Below are 19,436 nucleotides of genomic sequence, written 5' to 3'. Positions count from 1 at the left end.
TTCCCTGTGAAATTGGGGTGCTCAGAAGACCCACAATATCCATAGCTACCCTCTGAAATGGCTCCTCAATCACAGGAAAAGGCATCAAAGGTCAGTAGAGTGCACTCTTGTCACATTTGTTTCCAGTTCCACATGTAACACTATTTCTTTACATTTAAGACAACAAGCCTGTAGTTTACATTCATATTTACATATGACAGAATTATCTGCAAAATTCTATCTGGCTAGGCTGGCAGCCTTCACATTTCTTTACCCACTATTCACAGGCTAGGCTTGTAAAGTCCCCAGGGCCATTATCCTAGTACACACCAATGAACCTATAAGCTGTACTGCATCTTGCACAACTTAAGATGAAAGAGGAAGAAGAGACCTCTCTAGAAGAAATAAAAACAGCAGTAAGGAAAATAAAGTCAGGGAAAGCAACAGTCTCTGATGAGTTCACAACAGATATGATTAAGATATTGGGTAAGTTAGGGGAGAAATGTCACCTGAGGGTGGTCGTACGTTCATAGGTGTATACAAGACTAATGACCACTGGGGCCTTTATAAGCCTAGCCAAACATAACAATTTTATCCTGCAAGTGTATGTGCCTTAGAGGTTATATTAATGGTTATATGTAGAGAGGGAAAGATTTACAGGCTGCCTCTGTTTATTAGAGTCATAGGTGTTAGACCTGGGATGTTTTTCCAATTTCTGAACCAATGGTTCAGAGTTCTTTTGATTAGGTTTAGGGAAGAGTTCTACTTCGCATAGATGGGAAGCCTGTTCCAGAGAAGTGGAATTCTCTGAGACACATACATTTCCCTCTAATGTGTCTTATTAATGTTGCAAACAAAATTTAAATCCCTGTATCGAGTTATTCTGATGCTATTTATTTTGCAGATTTGCAAAAGGTCCATCAGTCTGCAATCCAAGACTGCCTTGAATGCCATGCATAGATCAACACTAAATAGTCTGTAGGAAACAGAATATAAAAGTCAGGCTTTGAGGTGATTTGCATAGAACATGCCCAGTATTCTTTTAGTGGGGAACCTCTGTGGACATTCCAGTTGTTGCATGTGCCTGGTTAGGTACATATTAATGGGGGAGTTATTCTAAACGATGGGTCTGATGAGTACCGAAAAAATTAAAGTTGAATTTGTCAGTCAGCAGATTTTCTGTATCTTCTAGCTTCATGTAGATGGCTCCATTTATAATCAGTTTTGCGCACTGCTGTGTGCTGTCTTTGAGGTTTCAGACATAGCTAAAGAAAGTGTTGTTGTCGCTCTTTGCCTGTGAGGCTATCTTTACCTCAGATTTGTTTTTTGTAGACTTAATTTGCCCCATTAGTTGTTTGTTTAGATTGATGATAGTGTTTTGTAATGCTGGGTGTAGCACTTCCTAATTTTGGCCGTGCCTTTTTTACTTTTGTTGCACAATGTGCTTATGTTTGGATTCCACCAGGGTGGTTTGTTTTCTGAGTTAGTTCTGGGCTTATTTCTGTTAGACACAGCTGTCTGTATGCATTTATTGATATGATTGTACAGAGTTTTTGTTAACAATTCCATATAGAGAGTTGTGTTTTCAGGATTTGGGGGTGACAAAATTTTGACAGGTTATTTGTTGCTCGTATTTTGACATTGTCCCTGGTGAAGGTAGAATACTGATGAGTGCTAGTCACATACAAGCCTGGGACAAACAGTCTGAGAGCTCCATAATGTCTCTGTTCAGATTCACTATACAATCTCGAAATACTGAAATGCAGAATTTCAGTATTTCGAGACTGAATAGTCGAAAAACCACATACACAAAAACCCACAATAACGAACACTACAATTGCGACCATTCACACACACACACACACACACACACAAACCAGGACATAATCACACACACACACATACACCTACCTAACTAAACAAACATAACAACATACACAAACACACTTAACCTACCTATAAGCAGGGGGGCAAGCCCCCTGCACCCCCCACATCCCCTTACTTATATATTCTAACTCTGAGGTCGCACTAAACACACAAACACACAACAAACACCACTGCACACACTCACACACACTAAAATCCCTACCCATTATCCTCAAACACACAACACTTACCTGACACCCCAAATAATTCCACAAACCGCACCACATGTCATGAACGCGACACCATGATCGCAGCGGATTCGACATTTGCTGATAGTGTAGTTTCAGTTAACTGCACTTTCCAGTATTCAGTCTCGACATACTGAATTTCGATATTTCAGTACGTCGAGATTGTCTAGTGCATCCCTCTGTTCATATAGTCCAGGGAGGTACATCTCAGGTCATTTGCACCCACATGGACTATGACTAAGGCATACCAGTACTTGTGGTCTAATGACTTGAGTGCAGTGGATGGGTGATTTGGTGGATCCTAGTTCCTGATACACAAGTGGACATGATTTTCTCCTTATTCAGCCTAGTGAGAAGGACATCTATGTGTTCCACAATGGAGTCTCCCATGATTAAAATATTGAGTAGTGTGTTGGCTTTGTAGTCTGGGCTCCAAAGGGTGTGGCTGTATATGTTGTGTTGGGTGTTTTTTGGTAGAGTGCTTTTGGAGTTGCTGAGGATTCTTTTTGTAGGATGAATGGCTAAGAGGTCTTTGGGTTTAGGAAGTCTGGTTTTAAGTGCCTCAGCCTAGGTTGATCAGTGTGTTGGGTACTCATTGCACTATGGAGAGAAAGGAATATTCCAGATGACTGAAGAATATGCATTCTACTATCAGTGTATAAGAACAAAAGGAACATTCATAACTGTGAGCAGTACAGAGGCATAAAAGAAATGTGTCTGGAGCATTTCTCTCCAGGCCTCCTCTGAAAATGGGCTCTGTCCCAGTCAGACTTTCCCAGTAAACAAATGTTAAATAAATAAAATAAAACCCTTGCCACACTGCATGGAAATGATGAGGGTGAGCTGTTAAATGAATATACAGGGTAGTAGAAAGTAAGATGGAAAATGAGAAGTTTGAATTCAGATCAAGATGTTTGCAGTAAGACAGATAGAGAAGAAGCTGCTAGAGATGAGGAAAGAGTCTAACTGAGCATGGCTAGTCTTCGGAAAAGCATGGAATCCTGCAATGGTTTGTTGCCTTTGAAACATTGGTAGAATTAGTACAAACTATGTACAAGACCCAGTGATACAAGTATGAACAGAATTCAGACTCAACAGAAGAGTTACTAGTGAGAGTGGGATTTCATCAGGGTTCATCTCTGAGCCCAATGCTGTTTATGCTAGTGATGGACTACTTTAGCAAACATGATGGAGGAGACAGATCAACAAAGCTGCTGTATGGAGACAATGTAACATTATAGGCAGATTCTCCACCAAGAAGATTATTACTTGTGGTGTCCTACTGTACTCTCCTGTTTGGAATATACATCTTTGAAGTGAAGGCAAATGTAGAGGGCCATTGGCTAACCAAATCTGTAGATGACTGCAAGTTGGGTGCAGTCATTTAATCCCCCAAAGACGTAGATGTCCTCCAGAAGGGTTTGACACAGACAAATAACTGACCTAAAACTTAATGCAAAAAATGCATAATTATACTCTTTTGGAAGATGGCCACCCTTGCAAAATTACAACATTGATGACACTCCCCTAACAGTGGACCTAGTAATAAGGAACTTGGGAACTCAGGTTGATAGTAACATGAACTTTAATCACTATGTGTCCATGTTGATGAAAAGATCCTTTCTATATGGCACAACTTATAAGTGAGGGCTTGGCATCCAGATCTGAAGCGATGATAGTGTTACTATACTCAGCCCTCATTAAACCAATAATTGAGTACAGTGCATCCTCTGGCATGTACCTGACTAGGCATTTACAACTGCTGGAGTGGACACAGAGGTTCCTCAGTAAAAGACTACAGGATGTAAATAACACATCCTATGGGGACCACTTCAAAACCCTGCCCCTATTCCCTGTCTGCTACAGACCATTGAAGGGCAAGCTATGCCTAAATTAACATTGCATTGTCTGATCTAGTCTCGGTGATCTTTTACAAATTTGCAACAGAAACAGCACTTGAATTACCCAGTCTAAAAATCTAAACCTAGTCTGTGACATAAATAAAGTATGCTGGAGGGGCAGGTATGTGTCTCAGAGATTGTTTTCTATGGAACAGTCGCCTCATTTATGTGAAGCAGAGCTCTTCCCTTAGCCTATTCATGTGCAATTTGGACCAATGGACAGGAAATTGCCAATTCAGTACTGTCTTGTCACCTTGTGTCAGTTATGGACAGGGGCAGCTTATAGATGACCTAAGCCAGAGGTATTTACTAAAGCCATTTTAGTCACTGATCATTGGGCAAATTAGAGTGTAAATGGGTTGGCTTTAAAAGGCACCATAGCCATTAGCCTAGTAACCTCCTATGATCCTGCAATAAAAACTTTAGCAAATGATAAGGAAATAGAAAGAAAAACTGAAGGCACATGGGATGAAACTAAGTGCAGACAAGCCAGTTGTCGTGGCACCAAATGGGGAAAGTCAGAAGAAGCTGAAAACTAAGATAGAAGGGAAAGTAGTTTAACAGGTTAACAGCTTCATTTATCTGTGAGGGGTGGCTGAGAAGAACAGACATCTGAACAAGGAGGTCAGAGTTAGAATTAAAGGGGTTGCAGATAACTAGCATAGAGTAAAGGGGTAATGTGTGACAGAAGAATGCCAAAGACGCTGAAAAGTAAGGTGTGCAAGCCAGAGGTGTGACCACTACTAATGTAGGTTACAGAAATCTGGGCAGTAAAGACAGAGCAGTTGAGGAACCTATAGGTGATGGAGATGAAGTGCCTGAGATGGGTGTTAGGATGCACATTGTGGAACAGATGAAGAAATGAGGACATAAGAGCAGAAGCCAAAGTAGCTCCAATTGCAGAAAAGGTCAAAGAGATCAGATTACAGAAGGACAGATACATGTCCAGGAAAGGAGAAGACAATTTGTTGAATATCTGGGGGGACAGGAAGAAGACAGGGGAGGAAATGAGGATGTCCAGATGGATGGACTGTGTGAAACAAGGCCTGTGAGAGTCAAGCGTGACTGTCGGGTCTGTATCACTTCAACTAAATGGCTGAAGTTCGAACACCATATGTTCAAACTTCTAACCTCGAAATGCAAAAACATCGAGGTCTTAGAACAGCGATTTTTTCCCTGGGAAAAAAATCGCTGTTCCAAGAAACACACACACAACACAAGCACACCAAAAAAACAGCAATCCACACACATACATTTAAAATCCTACATCTGACCCCACACTAAACTGTACATACATCACTATCTATCCACTTACCTTAACCCAAACCCTAACCCTAAGGTCCGTCACTATTGCATACTCACCTGACATGCACCCTAACCCTAACTCACCTATCCTGCCTAACCCTAATGTCTGTCACTATCGCACATCCACCACCCGCGCCCTAACCCTAACTCACCTATCCTGCCCTAACCCTAATATCCGCACACTTACCTGAACCTGACCCGTAACTTTCCACCACAGTGCTGACTATAGCGAAGCCACAGAAACAGCCCACCAAATTCTTTCGCGATAATCAGTTTTTGGACTTCACAGTTCGAACATATGGTGTTCGAACTGCTGATGTTTTGATGAACTGATAGGAACCCGTGACCGTCAAAGATGATTGGAGAGTGACACTGAATCAAGGGAGGTGGCAACAGTTGATATGATACTCCGACCTTATGTAGAAAATAGGTAAAAGGAGGTTGATAGTGTTGATAATAATGTGCAAGTGTGATCCATGAAAGGTCTGCTGACCCACAGTTCTTAATGGAACTGGTGAGTGTCTTTTGTGGATTTTTCATAATACTGCCTAATTATGTATGGAAATAGAAACTACTCATAAGGAAATGATGAGTACTATGGTCACAGATTGTACCTCGATAAGCACCATCCTTCATAGAATTGCCATTGCCATCATGTCGTCATCAGACCGGTAGCATTATTCATGGCCAGGGTAGGATATTGACATAGCAGAGTCATGTACATGGACCACTGCATGACATAGACATGTCTGAAGGTGTCAGAAAGCTTGCCACCCTTCACCATAGACAGCAAAGACTACCTGCATCCAGGGTTGGCACTGCTTACCAATTAATGTTATTCAGACGTAGGTCTCATTAGAGCATGCCATCCTTGCTACAGGAGGCCATTTGCCCTGTGCACTTTTACCAAGAAAGGTGCAGTGGACTGAGGTCATGATGTAGAACACCATCTATGAGACTGGAGCCCTTGATACCTGCACCCCCTATAAGCAGCAGAGTAACATCAGAAAATGGGCTTGTGGTGGCTCTCTATGCATGTCCTATGAAGATATGATTGCTAAAACCATCTTTTCTTCAATTGATCCCACCTCTAGCATTTTGCACCCATGGCAAGTGTCCTCCACACATTTCCTGATGCCATATTAGTGTTACTGTGTCCTCTAGACCCTTTCAGCTGCCAGCCTGTGTTATTACTTTCTATTTTGTTATCCCTATGGAATTTATGATCATATTTTACTGTCTCCTGGTACCGTTTGCAAATGAGGACAACTATGACCAACACTGCCCTCCATCTAATATTCCATTGAGCTCTGATGCACAGTGAAATCAGATCAAGCACTGACCAGCAAAGTCTGATATATCAAATTTCCCATTTTGCTCCATACAGATTATAGCCCAGAGTTGTTATTCTGATGTTACAGCTTTGCTAGCTCTGCTGCATACTGTAACTATTGCTAACTAGGTTCTCCCACTTCAGTGTATCTCATTCTGCTGCTGGTGACCATCATCAGCCTCACCTGTTGCTGCTGCTGCTAGTGGATGTTATAATACAGCTACATAGTCAGGATGCCTATCCTGCCTTCATAATTTTCTAGAGTGGGGCATGGCACAGGCCACAAACATCTTACTGTATCATGTGATTTGTATAGGAAACCACAAGATACAGCCAGGCATCAAATCTATACCTTTAGTAGTCTAAACACATGTCATTTTATGTTCCATGACTAAATATGTCAGGCATTCCATCAAGAAGGATGAAGGGGGTAATTGGTCTTTGAATGATAACTTATTACTCAAATCAGATGTGTTACAAGAGGTCTCAGATATACTATCAGAATTAAACGAGAGTCTAGAGATCACTGATGTACCATTTGATGTCCAATGGGCAGCCTGCAAGAAGAAGCTTAGAGGAATACTTATTCAAAAAGCCTCACACTACAAGAAAATGGCAAAGGAAAAAGAGAACAAGCTAGTGGCCGAACTGAAGGAGTTAGAAAAAAGATTCCTGCTAGATAAAATCCCTAGCATTGAGAATTCAATTAATGCCACACAACTACAACTATTTGACCTTCATAAGCATAAATATTCTATTCAGGAACTAAGGTTCATAGCTAGGTATTCCGAATGGGCGCAAGTTCCTTCTAAAGCATTGGCAAGGATAATTGAGAATAGACAGGAAGCCCCCAGAATATCAGTACTTCAATATCGAAATAAACTTTACAACTCTGATCTGCAAATAGTAGAAATATTTAATCAAATTTATTCAGAAATATACGGGATGGAAGAGCAACAACCCCTGATGGGAGATATTGAAAGATTTTTTAAGAACATTACTTTCCCTAAACTGAATGAAAAGCAGATGGAGATTCTCAAGGCCCCACTAAATCAACAAGGGATAATTGATACCACAGAGAATTTAAAACTAGGTAAAGCCCCGGGCCTGGACAGTTACACTCCAGACTTTTATAAAACTTTCAACCAGAAATTATCATCTATCCTATTAAGGGTGTTCAACTACATTAAACTGAAGGGGATAACAGATAAATATCTAAATTTCTCTAAAACAATATTTATTCCCAAAAACAGTCTTGACAAATTTAACCCGCATAATTATAGGCCGATCTCCCTGATAAATGTGGATATGAAAATCCTATCCTCACTACTTGCAGAAAGGCTTAAAAAAGTTATGCCCTCCATTCTGGATGAATGGCAGGCAGGCACCATTTTTAAAACTACAACCACCCTTGTCACTGTCACTATCATATGTTCATTTATCAGTTAACTCTGTTACCTGATTGTTTCCAGCCCCCTCATAAGAGCAACTAACAGGGTCTCTACCCGCTTTTCTCCTTACCCTGCCCCCTATTCCCTCCTGGCCCAGTGGTCCCACCTTTATTACACTCACAAACCCCTCCAATCTTTCCAATACCCAACCACAGCACTAACCCAACACTACCTCCTCCATCTTCCCACTACTATCACACCTCCTCAACTAACATGTACAAGCATACCTTACCTATGCTCACTGCATGCACTCTCCTTGCATATCTTACATCCTACCAAAGCTCCGTCATTCCCCCACTCAACCACTACCACTGTACTACTACTCACACCACCACTCATGTCTCACCCTCACTCAGCTCCCTTCCCACCAGCTCAAGAACCTTAGCTATGCACCCCCCCCACACATATTCTACCAACTATATTACTCAAACATAAAGCATCCCTACATTTTAACATATTAAACCTCCCACCATACCTATTACCCACAGAGCACAATCATAAAGTTCTTCTTATAAACAAACACATTCAAAAACTGAGAAAACTAATAACCTCATGCATATCAAAACTAGCCCTAAGCGGAGACATCCACCCCAACCCTGGCCCTACCATCTCCAACCCCAATCCTCATAATCAGACTAGAAACCACAACTTCTCCCATATTACAGCCAATAGAAAGCCAAGTGACTTCCTTCTACTAAGCCTAAATATTAGAAGTATATCCAACAAAGTCCACGAACTCCATGCCATCATAGACTTGCACTCCCCAGATATAGTCAACCTGACAGAAACCTGGCTAAAACCTCACATTACCAGTGAGCGAATACTCCCTACAGGTTATGGCATACTAAGAGTAGTCTGGCTGAACAAGAAAGGAGGCGGTGTAGCTATAATATTTAAACAGCATCTAAACATCCAGATCTTAAAATCATCAGCTCCACAAATAGGCAATGAATAAATAATATATACCAACCTCAAAATAAACCAAAACAAAACCATCAACATAATTGGATGCTACTTCCCACCTGGCCAAAACATCCCTCCACTAGAAAACCTCCTCAGCTGATCTACCCACCATCTTCCCCAAGAAACTATCATTTTAGGTGATTTCAATATTGACTGGCAATCCTGTTCTGGCAACCATCCAACCCATCATGTAAACCTTCATGGCTTCACCCAAATAGTCCAGTCACCAACCAGGATAAATAAAAACTCCAGCAAGCACACTTCCCTGGATTGGATACCAGTCAGTAAGAGCCTCCAGTCATATATAACAGGCTGCTTATCAGATAGCCTCAGTGATCACTCCCCAACATTCCTACTCAGAAAATACCTATACCAAGCTAAACCTGTCATCTACCGTCAAATAAGTAAAAAACTAAACTTTAACCCACTCACATTCATCTCATCCCTCAAAGAACGTAACTGGCATCCTCTAAAGTACCTCGGTCTTGATGACGCAGTTGAATTTTTTAATACTACCTTCCTGAGCATCCTTAATTACCATGCCCCCATAAGACTTTCCAGAATCAAAGCACAACCCTCCCCATGGCTACAGAAAACCACTAAGTCAGAAATGAAAAACAGGGATAAAGCCTAGGAGCACTGGCACAAAACCAAAACCCCCTCAACTAGGCAGAAATTCCTAGAACTACACAATAGAGTCAAAAAGCTAATAAAACAGGACAAATTCCAATACTACCAGTCTGCCCTAGACTCCTTCCAACACAGCCCCAAACAATTCTGGTCCTCCATAAACTCCATCCTCCACCCAGGTAAAGTCAGTACCCCTCCTCCTAACATCCCTCACTCCTCAGAAAATATTGCTACCTCATTCAAAACGCACTTCACGCAAACCATACTATCACTAGCTAAACAACACAACCCCTCCCCTCCAACCCACACCTTCAACTAGTAATCTCCCCACTGCCTTCTCTTTTTCTCCTGTACCTACCTCCAACATAAAAAAACTCTTAACTAAACTTAAGCCCACCAACTTAGCAGCAGACAACCTCCCAGGTGAATACCTACAAATCGCAGCTGATGCTCTGGCTTATCCAGTATCCATCTTGATTAACCGATCTCTGTCAGAAAGTTACGTTCCCACACTGTGGAAAGTATCACATATAATTCCCCTCACAAAGGCGGACCCTCCACAGAACTAACCAATTACCGCCCCATAGCTATTCTCTCTCCACTCTCCAAAATACTAGAGAGATGCATACACTCTCAGGTCTCAGACTACCTCCTTACTAACAACCTCCTTTCCAATACTCAGCATGGTTTCTGACCAAACCATAGCACCACCACTGCCTTACTCTCCTTTATTAACACTATCCTTCAGCATAAACACAATGGCTGTCTCTCCTCTGCTACTTTCCTAGACCTATCTAAAGCATTTGACATGGTCCCACACAAACAATTTATCTCTGTCCTCAATAACCTATCCTTCTCCCAATCAGTCACCAACTGGTTTCAGAGTTATCTGTCTGACCGCCAACAATCCATTGTATGGCAGAATGACATATCTCCCCAACTACCTGTCTCCATAGAGGTTCCCAAAGGATCCATCCTTGGACCCCTACTCTTCTCTGTTTTCACCAATAATCTAGCCTCTGCCACCAAACATGGCACACTCATACAATACTCAGATGACTCAAGCCATCATCTGCTCAGGCCAGTCCCTACCCAAACTGCAAAAAGTCACACAGGAAGCTTTTTCCTCTGATGAAACTTGGTTATCCGATGCCCAATTAATACTCAACCCAAACAAAACTAAATTACTCATCTTCCAACCGACCAAACATACTCAAAACAATTCTCACTTTAACATCACAGCAAAAGACAACACCACTATATACCCAACTGAACACACCAAATTGCTATGAGTGGAACTAGACAATAAACTAAAATTTGACATTCACATATCCATGACCATAAAAAAAGTCCACAAAAAACTAGGAGCGTTATACAGAAATAAGCAACTTCTCACCAAAGCAGCAAAGATTTAAATAGCACATTTCTACCTTATCTCCACCCTACTTTATGCCTCTCCAATATATACCAACCTAAGGCAATGCGATCTAAACAAGCTAGAGACCTGCTACAACAAAATCGCCAAATTCTCCACAGGGGCATCCTACCGTAGTCACCACTGTCTCTTACTTGCTGAACTAGCCTGGCTTGAGCTCCCTCATCTCCTTCAGTGGTATCAACTCTCACTCGCCCACAAACTAGTAAACCATCCACTAAATGTTCCATCCCTCCAGAATCTACTCCAACCCTATCGCACCACCAGACCACTAAGATCCAGCAACAAAAATCACTTGCAGATCACTAAAGCCAATAATTCTGCTGGTGAAGCACTATTCTCTTGCACTATAGCCAAATTATGGAACTCCCTCCCACTCACAATTACCTCCATACCATCATGCACCCACTTCAAAACTTCACTAAAAGCGCACCTAAAAACATGCTGGCTATGCCCTTGCAACTCCCACTCTAGTATCACCCACCCCATCCAACCATACCTTTCTTTCCACTCCACTAACTACCTTGATTATAGCAAGCTCAGATGCTCATAAACCTAGTACTTATTATACAGCAGGAACTTCTTATTGTAACATTTGTTAATGTCTGTTATGTACTTCACAGATAAAGATTCTAGTTGTCTACTGATGTACTATGTTCTTCATCTGTAAATATGTTGTAAGTAATTGCTATGTAAATTGTTAATTGCTATGTAATCCAATGTAACTACTGTCTGTTTATTTTAACTGTGGAGCTTTTCTCCCCGGGCCTCCGCTGAAAATGGACCTATGTCCAGTTGGACACTCCCGGTCAACAAAAATAAATAAATAAATAAATAAATAAATAAATAAATAAATAAAATTCTACCCCCTGAACAGTCAGGCTTCATGTGTAATAGGCACACGTGGGACAATACCCTAACCCTAAACTCTATGATCAAGCTCACTAAAAATTATAGGAACCCAAGATATGCCCAAGTATTAAATGCCTGTAAAGCATTCAACAGAGTTAATTGGAATTTCCTATTCTCAGCTTTATCCAAATTTAATATCCCCAAAGAATTCATTGGCTTAATCAAATCCTTATACAACTCCTATACATGCCTCTATATACATAAAACACAATCAAAATCTATAAAACTATCTAATGGAACAAGACAGGGTTGCTCACTTTCCCCTCACCTATTTAATCTATACATAGAGCCCTTATTTCTCCACATTTTGCAAAGAACTTACCATTCAATCCTTAAACTTCTAGGCACTGCTGTAACCTTATCCCTCTTTGCAGATGATTTAAATATTTATTTTGAACACCCTAGTACTGATCTAAAGAAAATAACTACATCAATAAATGAGTTCTCAAGAATCTTAAACTATAGTGTTAATGAAACGAAATCCCTTATCTTCCTTATTAATCCTTTAAACCATAAGGAATACGTCATACCTGACCCATCCTTTAGAATAGCTCATTCTTTCAAATATTTAGGGGTGACTTATGAGCACAATCACTTATCTATGTACTAGAATAATTTACTCAAATTATAGTCATATATCACACAGGACCTACATAGATGACAACAGCTGAATCTCCCAATGCTGTCCAAAGCAGCAATTATTAGGATGAATATCTTCCCCAAATTACTTCATCACTTTAATGCCTCTAACTTTGCCATTCCAAACAACTTTTTTCTTAAGGTCAATAAGCAACTGGCTAAAAATTTATTTGGTTTCCCAAATCTGTTAGAATAAGCTACCCTAAGCTATCCTTTCGGCTGTATTATTGGATAATTTGTGCCAAAATAACTTTCTTAGTATCAAACTTCTCCCCGAAGGAGGATACCTGGCTGCCATCATGGGTTAAAACCTGGCACAAACATATCCTTCCAATAACATTAAACCCAAAGCCCTTCCCTTTTTATCTCCAACAATCTGTAAAAGCATCAAGCTAAACAATATCCTTAAACATTGAGTAAAAATCTTTCAAGACCTTATCAAATCCCTCAAACTGGATAAGGCCTTACTGCTCCTCCAACCCATCCATATGAACCCTAACATTAAAATTAATAATAAACCATTAAATCTCTCTGAATACCCTTTAATTAAAGACTGTTCAGTATGGGATATTTATAAACACAGAGAAAAAAATGCTACAGGAACTATGAGATGCTTTATCTGTGAATAATAAGTACACCATTGTTCTACGACAGATTAGAGAACTCACATTAACACTAATCAAGGAAGAGCCATGTAAGGAGGAGGATATAAATATAATAGGCACCATAATTGCTAACCTCTCTAGCAAGAAAAGAATGCTTTCAAATCCCTACAAATTGGTTAATGTCATCAAATATGATTCCTCATTGCTGTTTTCCAAATACTGGAATCAACAAGGAAGTGAGCTCATGGAGCAGCAGAAACTCAAAACAATTGAATCAACTATTAAGCTAACCCCATTTAAAAAAGTAGTTTACACCCAACTAATGATCAGCAATAGCACCTATTATACTCCCTTCACTTTAAATAAATTTGATCCTAAGATCTCCCCAGCCTGCTCATGCTGTACACTTCTCCAAGCCTACCTCATACATGTTCTGTGGTTTTGCAAATATGCAAAAAATCTGTGGTGTTCACTGAAAATACGCCTAGAGAAAATGGGCTACCATAAATCTACCCTATCTTGGGAATTAGCTATCCTTCACATTACAGCTCATAAGCTTTCAAAAATGAGATTCTGTGTCCTAATCTCTCTGTGCATGTTAATAAAATTCTATATAACAAAAAATTGGCTAAATTGTACCAAGCTCTCCTGGATTGGATTTAGGAAGTTGACAACTTAATGTATTACCTCCCAAAAACTTATTTTAAGAAATATAAACAAGCATACTACCAGAAATTCTAGAAACTCATCTTTGAACATATTCTAGATGTATAGGTATTAGTCAGAGATGATAATACTCTATAGAGTTTATACTTATACCCAGGAAGACCCATTCATGCATCTCTCTTCTTCTCCTTTTTCTGACTACTGTCTATGACTACACACTTCCCCTCCATTTACAAGGTTACATTGGACTTTGCTTCTCCAGTTTCCTTGTCTGTATAACTTAGTAGCACTGTTTGTAAAGAGTGTATTTAGTGTTTGTATAAATGAGTTGATTGTTTTAGTATTTTTTTTTCTTTCCAATGTTTCTGAGCAGAAAATAATAAAAATCGTATTTGAGAAAAAAAATCATCTGTGAATCTTTCTTCATTTTGGGAAACAAAAACTGTTTTCCTGTACCCATTAAAAAAAGTAAGACGTTTCCAAGAATTAAACTTATGATGTAATTGGCAGTGTTTCTGGCTAAGAATTGATAAGACTGCTTATCACTAATGCAACACCAATAAGCAATTAATAAGTTGCCCACAATAACAGGGTGGTTGATGTGACAGGTATTTCAATGAATGAAGTATGTTAAGAATTGTGCTACGGAAGCACGAGCTTTAATTTCTGCTGGAAAGCCATACTGTGGTTTTGTAGTTACTGGTTATAGAAGTAGCCTTTATCTTCAGTGTACTACTTTGCAGTGAAGGTAATAAAAGCGCAACTCATTATGATAGGAATTCAAGTAGTCCATAAGGTGCTAACATTCACAGAACCTCTGACTAAATGCTGGAAGTATACAGACTAGCTGAGAGGTTCAGTAATGTTTTATGGCCTTGACAAAACTGGCTTTAAAAAATCACAAAGCACTCTCCCTCTCCAGTTATTTCAATCTTGTTTGTGTATGTTTTGAGTTTCACAGTAACTGGAAGTTAGTTACTTACGTATTATCGCAACCAGGTTCCGAACCTGGCATAATTGTTCATGTTATGGCGAAAGGGGTCATCTGGTTTTTGCAGGGGTGTATAAGCTATTATACCATGACCCCCCCCAAATGTGCACGCTGATTGGCCAGCGTGCCCGTTGTAAATCGAGTTATACTAATGGAAAAAGGTCCGGTCGGCCGGACTTTTTTCCATTAGTATAACTCGTTTACACTGTCTCGCTATGTTAAATGGGTTTAACATAGCGAGACAGCTTTAAAATAAGCAACGGAGATCTCCGTTGCTTATTTTAAAGCTGTCACGCTATGTTAAACCCATTTAACATAGCGAGATGTTTTAAAAAGCAACGGAGAAAGCAAGATCTTCGTTGCTTTTTTTTAGTGTTTCGCTATGTTAAATGAGTTTAACATAGCGAGACAGTTTTAAAATGAGCAACAGACATCTCCGTTGCTTATTTTAAAACTGTCTCGCTATGTTAAACTCATTTAACATAGCGAACACTAAAAAGCAACGGAGATCTTGCTTTCTCCGTTGCTTTTGCTCAACTCTGATGTACTGCGCAGGCGCGGTACATCAGAACTGCCGGATGCCAGACATCTGCGGAAGGGCAGTAAACAGGCATTATACTATGCCATTATTTAAGAAAAGTAATAGTTTCTTTTCTTAAATAATGTCATATATAGCAATAACCACGCCTGGGTGTGGGTAATGCTAAATTACCCACGGTTGGCTTTGTTTGGTCCCTCGGGCCGACTCGGGACCAAACCACGCCAACCGTGGGTAAATTTAGCATTACCCACACCCAGGCGTGGGTTATTGCTATACTAACTACCTCTGTCTTACATTGGGTGATCACCCAGAAAGAGGAATATGGGTGAAAACACAACTTTCTGGCTACACACTTGCATGGGGCGGAGAAAGCCAATGCCGCTCTGTAAACTAAGCAATGAAAACCAGCCCATTTACATGTTTTTTTGTCTCATATTGTATTGTAATATCAGTGAAATACTGTAAGAGTAAGCAAATGTACACCAGAAAACCATTTTATTATATTTTTGTTTTAACCATGGGAGGCTCGGGAGAAGTTCATATTATACTTTTGTACATAGCTGTCAAGGAATTCACGACAAATGCAGAGATAATCAGGGACAGTTTTAAAATAATAGGACTATTACTTTTAGTCATTGACAGTGTATGAATTAATATATATTTTTGTAGTAAAAGGAGTTTAACTGTAATTATTGTCATTAACTGTGACGTTTGCAGAAAGGATGGTGAATTACAAGTTTTAGGTTTTAGGATTAAGACAGACAGAAGTTATTAACGCAACCAGGAGCCAATGGCGCTGTGTACATTAAGCAATGAAAACTGGCCCTTGTACATGTTTCGTTGTGTTGTACTGTATTGTAATATCAGTGAAATACTATAAATGTAAGAGAATGTATGTCAGAAAACCATTTCATTAATTTTTTTTTCGAAGTATGACCGATTTGGCTCCTGGTTGCGTTAATACGTAAGTACTGGAAGTTAGATTCTAAGATCCCATTTAGCCTTACTTTGAACTGAGAGCAAGTGATGCATCCTTTCTTAGATGTAACAGTATTTTCATAGAAACTGAGTGAGATCAGTCTTTCACTCATCTGTATATGTTAGGATATTTTCTCAGCTTTTAGCCCCGTGGGGAGACGGACATTGCTACACTAATGATGCAACACAATGTCGCAGCTCACATGTTGTGCCTTAATGTAACCAACAAGTCAAATAATCTGATGATAGTATGAAAAATATTTATGAGAGGTGATATTGTCCTTACGATATCTGTGTTTCTTTTCATTATCAAAACAAACATTAACTTAAATGTTCTATGCATTTGCTAAATTTAGAAGTCTTTAAATTTTTCATCTTCTGACTTTAATTACTGTTTACTTACAAAGCGTCCCTGTTTCAGTAATATTTGCATAAATGTGAGAATTGTTGTGATGACTGTCTAGCACAGTTTATCTTACACATATCCATTATTGCTGTGCTTTTTAGTTGGTGCCTGTGGAGTGTGAATGAAATGTGTCTTAATAAAAATGCCATAAAAGTTGCTAATATATTCTGTTAAAATGTATGTTTATTTCTTTGTTGCCCTCTTTACACTTCAGTAATAACTCCTGCTGCAGCAGAACCTTGCACTGGGAGGTATGGACATCATTCTGATAGTGGAAATAAAAGTGTAAGCACATTTTCTGATTTCATCCTTAATCTTCAATGTATCAGAACTGGTCAGTAATGTGCCCAAGCATCTGATTCTGAAGAGGTGCATATTTCATGAAATTTGAATCACCTACAATGATCTTCCGGTAGGCTTGATTTTATTTCCCTGGAAACAGACTGACTTGTTTTGCTCAGAAAATTACATAGTATAAACAAATCAACAGCTTGTAAACAGCTCAGAGCCTTAATCTTTTGTATTACCTGTCAGAATGTTTTTTTCTGGATACAAAGCTGACAGAATGACTATACTTTGTAGAGGTTTTCTGGTATTATTAGCAGCAATCTAAATAATTGGATGTCAGCAATTGTGATCTCAGATTAATATATTTGTTGAAAGACTACACCACCTGGAAATCATTGCAACATTTCTGCCCGATCCAGTGCAATGCTACCATACTGTCAAAGCATCTGAAAATGATTAAGCATTTGAAGACATAATTCAGATTTTGCAAAAAGGTCTGTACCAGGTTATGTACTCATCAGTCAGTATTGCTGATACATCTCAGTGCAGAGGACTTACATGGCAAAATGACATCATTTTCTCTCCATCTGTCTGCTTTCATTACAGTATTGTTAAACAGTGTTGGTCACTTACACACACAAAGTGCTGCTACACAGAATGGGAAAAATAAGGTTACTTGCACCCACAGTAAGACTGCAATTTCAGAGCAGAGAGCTTCACCTTTTGCAGACTTTGCAGTCAATTGGCTATACCACTTTTGACAGAGGAAACCTGACCTGGCACAGCTTCCAGAAGCAGTCAGAATGTGTCTGTAGCAGTATAAGGTATGTAAAGTATAAGGAGTGTTGTGCATTTTTACATACCTTTCACACTAACTTTGGATATCAGCAACTGTAAACATGTTTTACTTCTGTTTTAAACCATAATTTATTACTTTTTAAATCATCTTTATTCTTCTTGAAACATCACAATAAACACATGCACACAGAGACGTATGTACACACACATATATATATATATATATATGTGTATATATATATATATATATATATATATATATATATATATATATATATATAGATATATATGGATTTAGGACATTTCACCGAAAGTCAAATTAGTGTGCAGTTTCACCGAAAGCTCAATTCACCGAAACACATTTCATCAAAAGTGATATATGGCCTTGTCCCCACTGTAGTGTGACCCTGGAGTTAGTATATATAGTAGGGGGGTGTGGGGGGCACCATTCCTCACATCGGGGGTGTGTGTGGGGAAGCGAGCCCCCCTCATATTTTAAATGTTTTGAACTATATACATGCATACTTGCAATTGCAATATATTACTCTTATCCAAACATGATATATACTTAAAATATGTGAGGGGCTATTCCCCCACACCCCCACTACTATATATACTAACTCCAGGGTCGCACTACAGTGGGGCCAAGGTCATATACCACTTTCGGTGAAATGTGTTTTGGTGAATTGTATTTTCGATGAATTGTGCTTTCGGTGATTTGTGTTCGGTCATTTGAGATTTGGTGAAATGTGCTTATATATATATCTATCGCTGCATATGATCCACATCTTCTGCTAATTACATAAACACATACAAACTAGTTTTCAATACTATCTGTCTTGGTAACCAGTAAACCCTTATAATGACTGTGACGCCCGTGCCCTGGCCCAGCAATCAAGGAGCCTCAGTCCTCACCACTAACACCAGTGAGGGCGTTTCATATAGGAGGAAAGGATAACAAATAAACACAGTAAAGTGCATTTTCCCTTAAGAGCACACAGAGATCACAGTCAGTCCAGGGCTGGTCACTCCCTTGCTCTCCAGGTCCCCAATAAGACTCCTCACTGGCACAGCTATAGGGTCCATATCTCAGCCTAGTGGGCAAGCTAAAACCTCCAGCACCCTCTCTGTCCAGCCAGTGCTTCATGTCCCTGCCCAAGTAGCTCACACACACACACACACACACACACACACACACACACACACACACACACACACACACACACACACACACACACTTTGAGAAGAGTTTATACAACCACACAGACACTTCTGGGGAAGGCTGGCACAGGTTCTCCAGCTGTGCCCCTTTTCCCCAGACTATACTGTAGTACCAACTGCCACTACCCACTAATATTTATCAGCTACTCAAAGGCCCTTAAAAGGGTGTCCAATTATTACTGTGCAATATTATTATCCAATTGGTAGTATAGCCCAGGGCTAAAGCTATTGGATTGGCTTTGTACAATTTTACCAAAGGTACGCAAGTACTCTAAGGAGC

Source organism: Protopterus annectens, chromosome 14.part0 (assembly GCF_019279795.1).
Source record: "Protopterus annectens isolate FY-2018-M chromosome 14.part0, PAN1.0, whole genome shotgun sequence".
Classification (NCBI taxonomy): domain Eukaryota; kingdom Metazoa; phylum Chordata; order Ceratodontiformes; family Protopteridae; genus Protopterus; species Protopterus annectens.
The sequence above is the reverse complement of the archived record's forward strand: the minus strand, read 5'-3'. Positions refer to the sequence as shown.